Genomic DNA, 13,796 nt, shown 5'->3' with positions numbered 1-13,796 from the left:
ACGCGGGTGGCTCAGTCAGTTAAGCGTGGGAGTCTTGGCTTTGGCTCAGGTCATGACTTCATGGTTCATGAGTTTGAGCCCCGGATTGGGCTCTGTGCTAACAGCACAGAGCCTGCTTGGGATTCTGTCTCTCCCTCTCTCTCTCTGCCTCTTCCCTGTGTGCTCTCTCTCTCTCTCTCTCTCAAAACTAAACATAAAACAATTTAAAAACCAAAATGTTAAATCGCTATATTATACACCTGAAACTAACATTATACTGTGCATTAACTAACTGGAATTTAAATAAAACCTTTAAAAAAATTTTTAAATGATGAGGCAAAAACATTAAAACACAAATACAAAAGAACTCACCAAAAACTATTTAACAGAGGCTGATTAAATTCAAATCCTGGAATCCACAGAGCTACAAATGTGACGGTGACACATTTGAATTATTGTCATGAAAACACTAAAGCATCTCTTTTCTGAGATTTAAAAATGTTATTGCCTTAGCGTTGAGAGAGCAAACGAAATGAAATTATTTATGCTCTGCCAAAGTGACTATTGATAATAATGAACATTCGTAGGACTCGACATGAATTTACACCATTTTATAAAAGTGCTGCTTGGTGCTTAAAAGATTTATCTATCTATCTATTTCCTCCAGCTTTAGTATGAATGACTTAAATTAATTCCAAATACACAAAATATTCTTAGGAAATAATTTCAGAACCCGAGGAATACGTGAAACCCTTAGCCTTTGGCTAAGGCCAATGGGCCCAATCTTCCACCCCACAGATCAGAGATAAAGCATCCTGTAGAGTTGTTTCTGATCTTTCTGGTTCAATTCCCTAGCCCCACCTATACTCTCCAATACCAAGGACACTTAGACCACCCGACACAGTATCTCTAATGGCCCCTCCCTTCCATCCCCAAACCTCACCTTGGTCAGACGTTCCTTTCTTAGATCAGATGAGATCGGACGCGTTCAGGGTGGTATGGCCGTAGACCTTCCTTTCCTAAATCACAGAGGATAAGGTGTTCCACTTGTATGTGCTCCTTCCCATCCTATTTCTTTTTCCATCATTCACCCCTTCTTTTGGGGACATCTTCAATCGCTTCCTCTTTACTGCTCTCTTCTCTCTACATAAAAAATACACCCAGGTCCCCCCCCCCCCCCCCCCCGCCAACAGTCTTTTATTTACTCATGACTTCTTTCAGTTATGTTCCTAATTCTCCCACCTGTGATATAACCATTTCCTCAACTGGTGCCTCCCATCTTCTCAGCATCCAATTACTTTTTACCTTTTGAAATCCGATTTCTGTCGTGAAACTCCATGGAAAATCCCCTTTCCCACATCCCTCTCATTCATTCATTTAACAAGTGTACATTGACTACCTACCATGAGCCAGGCACCATGCCGGCAAAATGAATACAAATATTAGTAAAACTCGATCCTTGCTATCAAGAAACAATCTAACAAAAATGAATAGACTTCTCAACCTAATCATCCTTGCTTCCTCTGCAGATGTATTTGAAACTGCTGACCTATCCCTTGTAAAATGTGTCTCCTCCCTTGTGTTTTGTGTAGATACTCTAGTTCTACTTCTCGAACTCTCCTCTTTTGGCTAACTTTACTAACTCCAGTTGGTGGGTTTGCTCTAAGGTTCAGGTCTGAGGTCCTTTTCTCTTTCTACACTCTCTCCTAAGCTATTCTTTTTCTCTTTTAAGTCTCATCTCTGTATTCCTTTCCCCATATGGCACTTCGTTCACAATTCAATTACTATCCTAAAACATCATTGTACATTTAAAACAAATTGTTGGAAAGCACTACAGAATACTTTTACCAGCACGTTAAGCTCGGTTTACCAGCAGTTATCCCAGACTTCCATCTATCTGTTGATAAAAATCTTTTAAAATAATAATGAAAAAATAATACTAACAGAAAACACTTATTGAGGACTTCCTACGAGCCAAGCACTGTTACATAGTGATATACATTTAGCAATATACAAACCTCACAATAACCTTACACAACAGATATTGTCATCATCATAATTTCATGGAACAGGAAAGTGAGACGCCCTTACACAAACTTTGTGCAAAGGAAGAAAGGCAAAATTCAAACCCAAAGACGCTAGGCTAAACTACTATGGACCAGTAAGCAAAAATTCAAGCATCTAGAATTTGGACTTTTTAAAAAGTTAACATTCTGTAATGATTCATTTTCACACAGTCAGTTTTGCTGAATGTCAAGGACATCATGACCCAGCAGCTGGGGTTATAAGAAGTTGACTACAGAAAGGAAGATTACAATACTATTTTCTTTCATTGATGAGTACCAGTGAGACATCTGAGTATCTCCTTTACTGCACAACATATATCATGCCTCTGAGTTCATTGATTCATTTGCTTACTACGCATTTTTAAAAATTTTTTAATGTTTGCTTATTTTTGAGAGAGAAAGAGCACTAGCAGGGGAGGGGCAGAGAGAGGCAGACACAGGATCCAAAGCACGCTGCAGGCTCCAAGCCATCAGCACAGATCCCGACGTGGGACTCGAACCCATGAATCGTGAGACCATGACCTGCGCCGAAGTCGGACTCTCAACCGACTGAGCCACCCAGGCGCCCCTGTTTACTATGCATTTGCTAAGTAGCTCCTATGGGTCTAAACTGAACTGGAATTTGAGGTCAATCTGCAATGTTCCATTGCAAAAAACAAAAGAAACAAAAAATTGAGGGGGTGGGAGACTCTTATAAACATGGTGCTTTTGAATTTTCATGACCAAAAAATATTTTGGCATGGTAACTTAGTGACTTTCCTTGTACCCTTTGATCATAAGGGCATTAAAGATTCTCTTTTAAAGTCGATACAAGTAGTGACATATGAGCCTAACAAGAAATATCCTCACATTAGTCCCTTTCACATGGGGAGGGGAAGAAATACATTGAGATTTATCAAATCCATGTATATCCCAAACCCATTCTATAAGTCACAAAGGCTCCAAGGAAACAGACAAGGGAAAACAAACATATCTTGACTTAGCTACGGTGCACAATAATGATGATAATTCATATTTACATTGACACTCCAAACTTAAGAGTATGCTCACAAAGCGATATCATCTCATGTTATATAAAAGGAAACAAAAAGTTTGCTTTCAGCAGATTAATAAACTATACTAAGTCTATCTTTTAGGCATCTATCCAAGTGTTACCTTCAAATCTACCCCCCCCCACCTTTCTGCCATGTTCTTTTCATTCCATTTTTCTGTCCCTATCACCAGTCACCCAACTCGGAAGAACAGGTCTTTCAGAGAGAACATACGTCCATAATTCATTCATTTGAACTCCTATTGAACTCCTACTATGTGCCAGGCACTATGCTAGATGTTGGGAATAAAACTGCAGAAACATGGAGTGCCTTCTTTATGTCCTGGCTTCACTTTATTGGTTCTTATATCAGATTTGTCCCTTCCATGTCTGGTTTTTGTTTGCTCTTACTCAGACTTGGAGATACAGTTTCTTAACTCAGGTATCAGAGTTTGGTTCATGAGCAGCTCTACTCTTAGACTATATCCTGTCTTTGGCACCCTATGTCCTGTCTATACTATTTACAGGGTCTGTCAATCTGGCTTTGCTATTTCTACCTCAACAGTTAAGAGCTCAATTGGTCTGTAAGCCCATTATGGATACTAAGATCCCTGCCTCCTTTCTTTGAATTCCTGCTCATATACCTCTCTGTTGTTCAATTATCCTTTCATCTGTATGGGTCTTATTTTCCCCTTCCACCCTTCTTGCTTCCCCCTTTTTGTCCTCTGGTCTATACCCCTTAAAGCCCTGGTAATCTACACTGGTAATCTCCCAAGTCACTCTTTGGTGAAGCCTGAAAACCCATAACACATTTCTTAATGGACTGTGCATATTTTCCAGACTTCCTGGATACCTGACTTAACTGTCATGGAATCCAGCTTGCCCAAAGAACTCTACTTCAGTGAAGCCACCAGAGTCTCTCAAAGCCAACTGATCTTTTCTGGAATATGTGAACTCCTTCAGTAATTCAACCTTCCTCAAAACATCATCCTCCGGGTCATTTGCTCTTCATAGTCATAATCGTTGTTGGGCAAATATCCAAGCTCCCTGCTTTGGTAGAGGTAAGTCTTTGGATTCTGGTCCTCTCCAGAGGTTCTGGACACCTCCCAAATTCTATGGCAGAAAAAGATGTCCATATTGCCTCAGTGAAAGGCTAGACCTAGACTTCAAACATTCCTTAGAAACAATGCCATGCAGTAGAATGCATATTAGATTGGATATCAGAAAATCTGGGTTGTCTAACTCACGTACAGAATGGAGAGGCCATTCTAAGTCATACTCTGATTGTTTCCAGCTCATGATGTCCACAAACATATTTCTCTGTAGCCTCTAGGACCAACCAATAAGATCGATTTCTGTAGCCACTTTCTTCTATGTGAAAAGCCACATGTTTATGGCTCCTAGTCCACAGTGGCTGTGCTGGGTAGAGCTACATAAAAACAAATCAGCAAAACAAAACAGAAGAGTCCGGACAAAACGCTGGCTGCAGGTGCTTCTGTTTGACATTCAGACATAACCAAATTCCAGAATAGCAGAGTTCACAGTGGCCAGTGTCATGGAAACCGCCGCCGCCTGGGAGTGTTACAAGAACCACCAGGAAACTGAAAGCAGCATAGCTGGTTGAGGCGACAGAAGTGGAGAGGCCTCTGAGGCCTCTGTGTGGATGAGTCGCTTCCTTTAATTGAACCGCCCAAGTAGCAGGAACCAAAATGCAACCCCCACAGACATTTAAATGGCGTTCATATTTCAGCGCTTGAATATCAGCTCGGTGAATACCTAAAATGGGGCTAAGTGAAAGTTGGATAACATTTGCCTGGCATTGTCACTGGCCTTTCTCTAATGTCACAGATGGATTTGCATAATTATGCTGAAAGCTAGGGAAACTGCACCCAGCAGGAGGTTTCCTGGCTGGTTTTAGGTTTTAGTCATGCTCCAGCTGTGAGTCTCAAGATGAAGAAAATCTCCTTTCGGAAATGAACAGACAGAGCGCACACTTCCTAAGACAGTATAGTAACAGCTTAAGGACAATTTACCTTGCATACTGATTTCCAAGGTATCATTAAGATAGGCCTGATAAGCAACTGATTGACTGAACAACCTTCTGCTCCGTATCAAAAAGGGCTTTGGAGAAGAGAGACACCAAGCAATGTTACCTCATAAACCTCTTCTTAATTAAAATTCTCTTTAGGCTAGCCAGATGCCTGATGGAAGGCAACTTCTAAAGAGCGCCCCTGTAACAGGTGTGTGAAATTGTGCAATCCTGTCTTTCCAAGGTCACCGCAGTCATAAAACGTCTCTTTTGGCTGTGTCTACAAGGGGGGAATGTTTAAGTAAAGTGAGGCCTCTTCAGCCTCCAAGTTTTATCCTTCCATGGGAGCACTCAATAACCTCAGGCTCTCACTCCCCAAATGCTTTTTCATGATCCACCTCTGCTCTCACAAAAGGATTTGAGGATCCTTCTCTTAGTCGGTCAAGAGGTTACCTAATTTTGTTTTAGTTTCAGTTTAAATCTCAGATCCCGTTTTCTAAAATTTTAAATTACACCCAAGAACTTTCAATACCTTGATAAGAAAAATTATGATTTCCCAGGTGACAGTGAGCCCGCATTTGGATCAGCAGCGATGTCGGATTTCCAAAAGAATATTTTCATGCAGACCTAACAATATATTGCACGTTGAGATTTCATGGCTTACCAACCTTTTTATTCTTTTCATATAACATATATATTTTGGGGGGCGCCTGGGTGGCTCAGTCGGTTAAGCATCTGACTTCAGCTCAGGTAATGATCTCACAATCTTTGGGTTCGAGCCCCACATCGGGCTCTGTGCTAATGGCTCAGAGCCTGGAACCTGCCTCAGATTCTGTGTCTCCCTCTCTCTCTGCCCCTCCTCCACTCGCGCGCGTGCACGCTCTCTCTCTCTCTCTCTCTCTCTCTCTCTGCCTCTCAAAAAATGAATAAACATTAAAAAAATTTTATGACATATATTTTTCATTCTCCTATTGATTAAAAGAATGTCCATACAATGTCTGGATTTCACAGTGGAATCGATCAATATCTCAGGATGATTTCATGGGGAAAAGCAAAAATGACAACTCACCCTGTTTCATTCACTCACACTACTTATTAGGTTCAAAACGTGATTGTTTCTTTGTTTGGTTGTCCTGATTCTAAGGCACTGTGGAGGAGAATCTGCAGGTGTAGTTCCACACAGATCATTTGATCCCGTCCTATAGAAACATAACTTTTACAAGACTTCAAATGCCGCAGACTATACCTTCCTGCTTATTTCTGGTTTGAACCAGAGTTGGAGCTTGTGCAATTTACTAAAGGGCAATTCGCCCCGGAACAACCTCACGAACACGAAGTAGCCAGATAGATGGATTCCGAATTTCTGACTTTTTTTTAAAAGGGCAAGAGTGCAAACGGCTAGCTTCTCTAAGGCAAAAAGGCAGCAGCAGAAACAAAAGCTACATCCATTTGTTTAACGCATTATTATTATTAAAACAGGGCACTTGCACAGCACTTCATAATTTACAAAGCCCTTTTCCAACCATTATCTTATTTTATCCTTACACCAGCCGCCTGGGGGACCGGTGATCCTGGATATGGGCATTTGACAGATGAAGAAATTCAGGCACCAAAAGGTTAAGTGACTTACCCAAGGTTGCACTGCGAGTTGGTATGCATAAGAATCAGTTGCCTTTTGTGCTAGATAAATGAGGAATGGAGGAACCTGAAGAACCCCCGATTCTGTCCCCTAAGAGTCCTGATTGAGAGGAAACTTTCACCACCGCGGCGTGTGGCATTCTCATCTCTATTTCCACTACTGTGTTCAGGATATTAAACGCGAGAAGCAGCAGACAAGCAGGTCGCTCAGTGATGTGATATAGCTAATGTTCAATAATGAGCTAATGCTCAACATTATGCGCCAAAAAATCAATGTCCGCTGCAACCCAAGCACTGCAAAACACCCTGATTAAGGTGTGAATCCGTTTGGATTTCATGATGGGTTATTTCCTGATAATCTTGGTAAATTCAAATCTACCCCTCGAGTAAGTCAGGGGGTAATTTCCTCACGCCTTGATCTTATTTATTAACCATCAGGCAGCCCACCTAACAAATGTGGAACATCAGCTTGTTGTTGAATATTCGCTGTGACCGACACGCATCTCAAGACTGAGGGATTCTGTGAGATCGATCGGGATTAATCTCCAAGACCTAAAATAGCCATGCTCCCCAAACTCTCTGGAGTTTAACAACAAATACCAATTAATGAGAACACAGGAATACCTTCTGCTCTGATTCCTGCTGATTTTTTTTTCCTAAAACGGGAAAAAAAATTAGATGGAGTCTCTAGCATATTCTATGAAGGCAGGCTTCCAAAAACAAAAAAAAATGGGAAGTTTGCAGCATTTGTAGCAAACTTTGCTTTCCTTAGAGATGTTTTTAAGGTAGCTTGATATACTCTTATTTTAAAGGCTATGGGGGAAAATGAGGTTTATTCACCAAATTTTATTCTTGAAAAATAGCTACTAAGCCTGCTAGCTGAAACGTGTCAATGTAGAAAGCCGCACTTTGAAGAAGATAATCACGACTTTTATATGCTTCCATTGCCACTGCTCAATTCTCATTTTCATCATAAAACAGATTTAAGTAATGCAATGCTTATTAGCATATGAATATGGACCTAATTGTCCCTTCTTGACTCTCAGAAGGAATTGGCAATGTCTTCTATGTAAGTGGGTTAAGGAATGTGCCACATATACAATTATAAATAAAAACTTTCATTTGGAAAATTGCAACCTTATCTTCATTGTCATTTAGTAGTGACACAATAGCTCCCTGTCACCCTGCACTTTCCTTAGACGATTTGTTACAAGGATATGTGTAGCGCAGTAAAGACAAGTATACCCAGCGTATTGAATTATAACAGAGTCAATCAGTGCCCGGCAGCACTCTGTAATATCGCACATACTCAGGTTGCATCAAACAAAGCCAAAAGGATAGTTGAAAATAAAAGCAAAATGGTTATTTGACATGAAGTAGACCTTGAGATAACCCCCAGTTTCTTTCTTTTCTTTCTTTCTTTCTTTTTTTATTTGGATTCAGTTTCCTTTTCAACTGGACAAACTGATTCAGGAAGTGGCATAGCCTGAATGTTCTAGAATTTTCTCAGAAATCTTTTCAGTGACCTTTTCTAAGACTCGAAAAATGTTTCCGCCTAACACTGCAAGTTTCTTTTTCCTACCAGCTTAGAAAATGACTGTCACATTTCAAAACATGTGCTAGAGATTGATGAGATTTTAGTCAAATTTGCTTGATGGTTATAAACACTCATTTAAAAAACACTAGGCTCATTCCTATATATGATTGCTCAACCTGGGAAAGTGAAAAACTCAAAAAACCAGATTTCTTTTTCGTTGTCTATTGCCAAATACTAGTTTAGCTGATTGTGTTTTGTTTGGTTGGATTTTTACCCAGAATGAATACGCAAATTGCCATTTCATAGACCCCCTTATATATGAATTTCAAAATATCCTTGCTATGTATATCCCACGAAGCCAGTTTTCAATACATTTGTTTTATGTTATACTGACATCTATGGACTCCATAAGAGAAATTCAGCTTTTTTAGAAAAATTCTGTTGGCTGCTTATAGGCAACTTAAAATATAACCCAACTATGTAGATGAAGAATCTTTAAATCTCCAGTGAGTAAGCCACTGGCTAATCTTTGAACCTTATCATTCAGAGCAAAAACATTACAAAGTTCTACCCACCTACAATCAAAACTTAAGGAAGAGGACTGAGGCTCCATTAGTAAAGTATTAATATCTCCTCTTTAATGAAGAGTGGTCCTTACTAGTGAGATAATAAGGGAGAGCCTGTCAGTGCGTAAACATCTGTTTACTGTATGGTGATAAGAATATCCATTGTGTAATCACTAGGTGCTGAACATTGCACTAAACACTTTGGATATAATGGTGCATGATTAGAGTCTGGCCCTACCCTTAAGGAACTCACAGTCTAATGGAGGAGACAGATAAATAAAACAGGCAATTTACAATAGAGTATGATAAATACTATGATAGGATATATTTCTCAGGATAGGCTAAATGCCATAACAAATCTCAAGATATCAGTGGCTTAATTCTGTAGAGGTTTTTCTTCTTTTTTCTTTTTCTTTCTTTTTTTTTTTTCCTTATTCAAGTCAAAGTCCAATGTAATTAGAAGAAGGCAGAGGGGCCTCTATTCCGGCCAGTCATTTAGCGACCCAGAGCCCTTCAGTCTTATAATAATAGCATATCAATATAATAAGAATAATATAATAATACCATATCAATACACATGATCTCTAAGATCATTAGGGAGAGGAAAGAAAGAGAGTGTGGAGAAAGCACATTGACTCTTACCCACCTCTGCCCAGAAGACGCATCACCTCCACTCACACTGCACAGGGAAGAACTTAGACAGGTGGTCCCACTTAGACAAAGGAGGACTGGGCAAGGTCATTCAGCTGTGTCCCTAAGAAAAGGAAACAACCTCAGCAAACAACTATTGATGAGGAGATGTAACTAATGGCAGCTAGAGGAAGCCAAGAAACTAAAAAAAAAAAAAAATCCTCTCTAACTTCTTATTTCTTGTTAGAATAATTAAGACCTATAGAAAACTGGGAAAAAAATAGTTAACTAGTAACTAGCTAACTAATGACTAGATAATGAATAGCTTGAGTAAGCCAAGAAGCTTAGAATGATACTTTCAACTCTAAATTCTCATTTCTTGCTTGAATAACTATTGATAACTAGATGTCAGAAGTGTTGACTGCACTACCACTTATGTGAAGATCACTAGAATAGCCAGAGGAAACTAAGAAGCTAAAAACCTCATTCCTTCCAAATCTAACTTCTTATTTTTTGTTAGAATAGCAAGTGAGAAGAATAGGAAACTAGAGAAAAATAGAAAAATCATGTAATTAGTTACCCAGTAAGAAGATAACTCACAGCTACATACTACAGACTACTAGAATAATTGGAATGAGCCAAGAGAATCAGAAACACACACTCCACTGAATACTAATGTCACATTTCTTTTTTTTTTTTTTTAAGTTTACTTATTTATGTTTGAGAGATAGAGAACACGAGCGAGCAAGGGGCAGAGAGAGAGGGAGAGAGAGAGAATCCCATGCAGGCTTTGCGAGCCTGAAGCAGGGCTCAAACTCACCCGATATAGGGCTCGAACTCACGAATCCATGAGATCATGACCTGAGCCAGTCAGATGCTTAACCCACTGAGCCACCCAGGCACCCCAATGTCGCATTTCTTATTTGAATAACAATGGGTTACTAGATACTGCTGGCAGAAACTGGGTAAATAGTTAACTAGAGATAACTAGAATAACCAGACGGCACCAAAAACTGAAAATCTCATTCCTCTCAACTTTAACTTATTTCATGTTCTGAGAATTGTTTGCGTCTGGATTTCTTCATTATTGTAATATGTCCCCTATTAAGAGAGATGCCTCACTGTTTCGTTGTAAACCCTGTCTGCTTCTACTTCACCCTACCCTGATGCTGAGGACCAATTTCTTGACTGGATGGCTACTGGCTACTTCCAAAATGTCTGCTCCATTACCAATTAGAGTCTAATACTGCTGGATGGTGCTCAGTGGTCATGGGCCACAAAGAGCCAGATATGGAGTGAGGTCCTGTTTACACAAAAGGAGAAGGAGGTGCTGGAACACAGGATATATCTGAAATCTGAAGGGAGCCAGGCAACCAGGTAGACAATGGCAGTTATGGTGAAGCGTATTTGCAAATGACATAATGCCAAATCAAGTCGCTTGAAAAGAAAAATAAAATCATTGGCTTGTATAACCGGGAAATCTAAGGTGCATCTGAAATATCTAGAACAGACACTCAAGTGATGCCATCAGGAATACCTCTGTCCATATTTTGCCTTTGCTTTCCTTTGTCTGTTGGCCTTCATTCTCTTCTAATGAGTTAGGCTTTTCTGTATGGCAGGGAGGATGACTGCTTATACCTCTCTTTCTTCTCCTAGATTTATGACAGAGAAAGCAAAGCCATTTTTCTCTAGCTCAAAATTGAAAACCTCAAGGAAGGACTCGAATGGGCTAAGTTTGGTTACGTGCTCAACCCAGACCAATCAGTGTGGTTAGAGGAATGGAGTGTTATGTTTGGAGGCGTCTGGGTTAGAAACCCACACCTGTGATCAATGAGGTAGGCACTATGATTAGCAGAATCACCAGCATCACATGATTGGACAGGAGGAACATTTCCCCAGAGGAAGTAGGGATGCGAGACAGAAAAACCAAGATAGAACCACAACGGAGTCCAAGAACTTGTAATCTAATTTTCTGAGAAAAATCCAGACTTGGGCCTCTGTTCAGATATTATCCAGGGGTTTGACGCAGATTAGAACTACATTTGTTCTAGGATGTTGCTAGCTCAAGAATATTTGTGCCGTTGGAGTCTTTGTCAGGCAGACGTGTGTAATCAAGATAGCAGTGGGCGTGGTTGGAGTTGAAAGATACACAGGTGAAGCCCCATTTGGTATGTAATCTGTAAGACATGAAATCTTATAATAAGTCCAGTGAGGTGGTACACCAACCTGTATAACTTGCTATAATGGGTACTAAAATGGAGTCATTGTTCACACTTGATCTTAGCCAAAAGGCTGAGAAGCCATAGGAGTCATTGTTCAAAAATCTGGGCATGATGTATGGAAGAGAAGTGTAATGTAATGAAAAACCTCTCAGAGATGAACCCTGCAGATCCAGGAGATGAATCTGAGCCATAATTGGAGACGTAATGGTCAAGGAAAGATAGGGAGTAGGATGTTTGCCCAAGGGTGCATGTATTTGTGCATATTTTTGAGAGAATTCAGTTTCAAAACAGTGGATGGCAAGAGAGCTCCAAAGCTGTGACATACCCACGATCCAAGTATGAAGGTCCAGGCACAAAATCGTGTTGGACATACCAAAATACATGATGCATATAAAGTATTCAGCACAATAAGCACATATTAGGTATTCAGTCAATGGTTCTATTACTATTATCACTATGGGCATGGCATTATGCCGGTATTACATATACTACGTGACAACAACTCTATTTAATAGGTACTGTTACTCTATTTTAAATAATGTGCAAAGGTAACAGAAAAGTCCATTTGCAGAGTTGGAATTTAAATCTAGTCGATCTGACTCCAAGGTTTGTGTTTTGACCGTCATGCTACATCCCATGGAATGCTGATGATATCCCGTGAAACCTAGAAAGATCAGGCAATTTATGGTGTATTTTTGATGTTTAGAGCATGGTGTGGACTTTGGTAGTTAGTATTTCTATCCCTTATAGGATGAGAAATCCGACGTTTAAAAGGTTGGATTGACATTTCTGGAACGTTTCATAAAATTAATGATGCCACTGATCTGTCCAGAATGAGGTGTTCTATTCACTCAAGCAAGAATATTGGAGTACATCATATTATGTCTGTACATAACATTACTGCTACAGTAGACTGAAATCCCACGCTGTTCTAGGGCGTAATGAAACATAACGTTCATAAGTCTCTGGGAAACTTGAGGGTTGTTACACAGAAGAAAGTGAACCGGTATTCACATTGTCTATATTTAGTTGGAAGGTGGTTTTCTCACCCTCCGTCCAAATTCATATCAGATTAGTACGTCTTCCAGGAACCTAGGCAAAAGAAAATGTAGCCTAGGAAGTCATGGATAAGAGGTTTCAGTCCTCAACTCTGGACACTGAAGGCACTGAAGCCTCCATAATAGTTATAAAACTTGGGGCACCTGGGTGGCTCAGTTGGTTAAGCATCCGACTTTATCTCAGGTCATGATCTCACGGTTCATGGGTTTGAACCCCACATCAGTCTCTGTGCTGACAGCTCAGAGCCTGGAGCCTGCTTGAATTCTGTGTCTCCCTCTCTCTCTGCCCCTTCCTTTCTCAAGCTCTGTCTCTCTCTGTCTCTCAAAAATAAATAAACATCGAAAAAATTTTAAAAAGAAAATAGTTATTAAACTGGAGTGGGAAATAGGACAGGGTAGGCTAGCTCTTTGTAAGCAGTTTTTAAAAACTTTGAACTTAGGGATTTATAATTTAGCTAATCCTCTTGGCAGAAACCATCACACTAGACATTCTGGCGATAGTCTAATCGCACTTGAAGTTGAAGATATCTCCTTGGCTTCTTGCTTATTAAGCCCAGTTCTAAATCCTACATACCTGGGATGCTTCCTCAGGGCAGCCTTTGTCAATTCCTGGATGGTGGCTATCTACTCACTGTGCTTCTGGGCTCCATAGAACACTAGGGTCCTACCACATATATATTATTGTTTCTAGGGAGAAGAGTAAAAATTAATTAAATTAAATTAAACTATGGGGTCAAAATGTTTGGGAAAGAGTGGTTAAATGTTCAACAGGTATAGTATTCATTATGGGACATCTTGGAGGTTTTTAATAAGCTTGCATATGCCATCAATCTTTAGGAGAAGCATCTAGTATGAACAGTTTTCCAAATGTATTTGAGCAGGGTTTTGCTTGCTTGTTTCTTTTTGATGACTACATAGTAACATCGTATAGAAAACTAGTATGGTTCCATGAAATACAGTTTAAGGAATGTTAGTCTAGGCTAATGTAGCCGCAAGAATGACCTGTATCAACTGTATCTATACCGGAGGATCATGGTGGTG

The sequence above is a fragment of the Acinonyx jubatus genome, chromosome X, assembly GCF_027475565.1.
Source record: "Acinonyx jubatus isolate Ajub_Pintada_27869175 chromosome X, VMU_Ajub_asm_v1.0, whole genome shotgun sequence".
Taxonomy (NCBI): domain Eukaryota; kingdom Metazoa; phylum Chordata; class Mammalia; order Carnivora; family Felidae; genus Acinonyx; species Acinonyx jubatus.
This window is presented reverse-complemented; position numbering follows the sequence as displayed.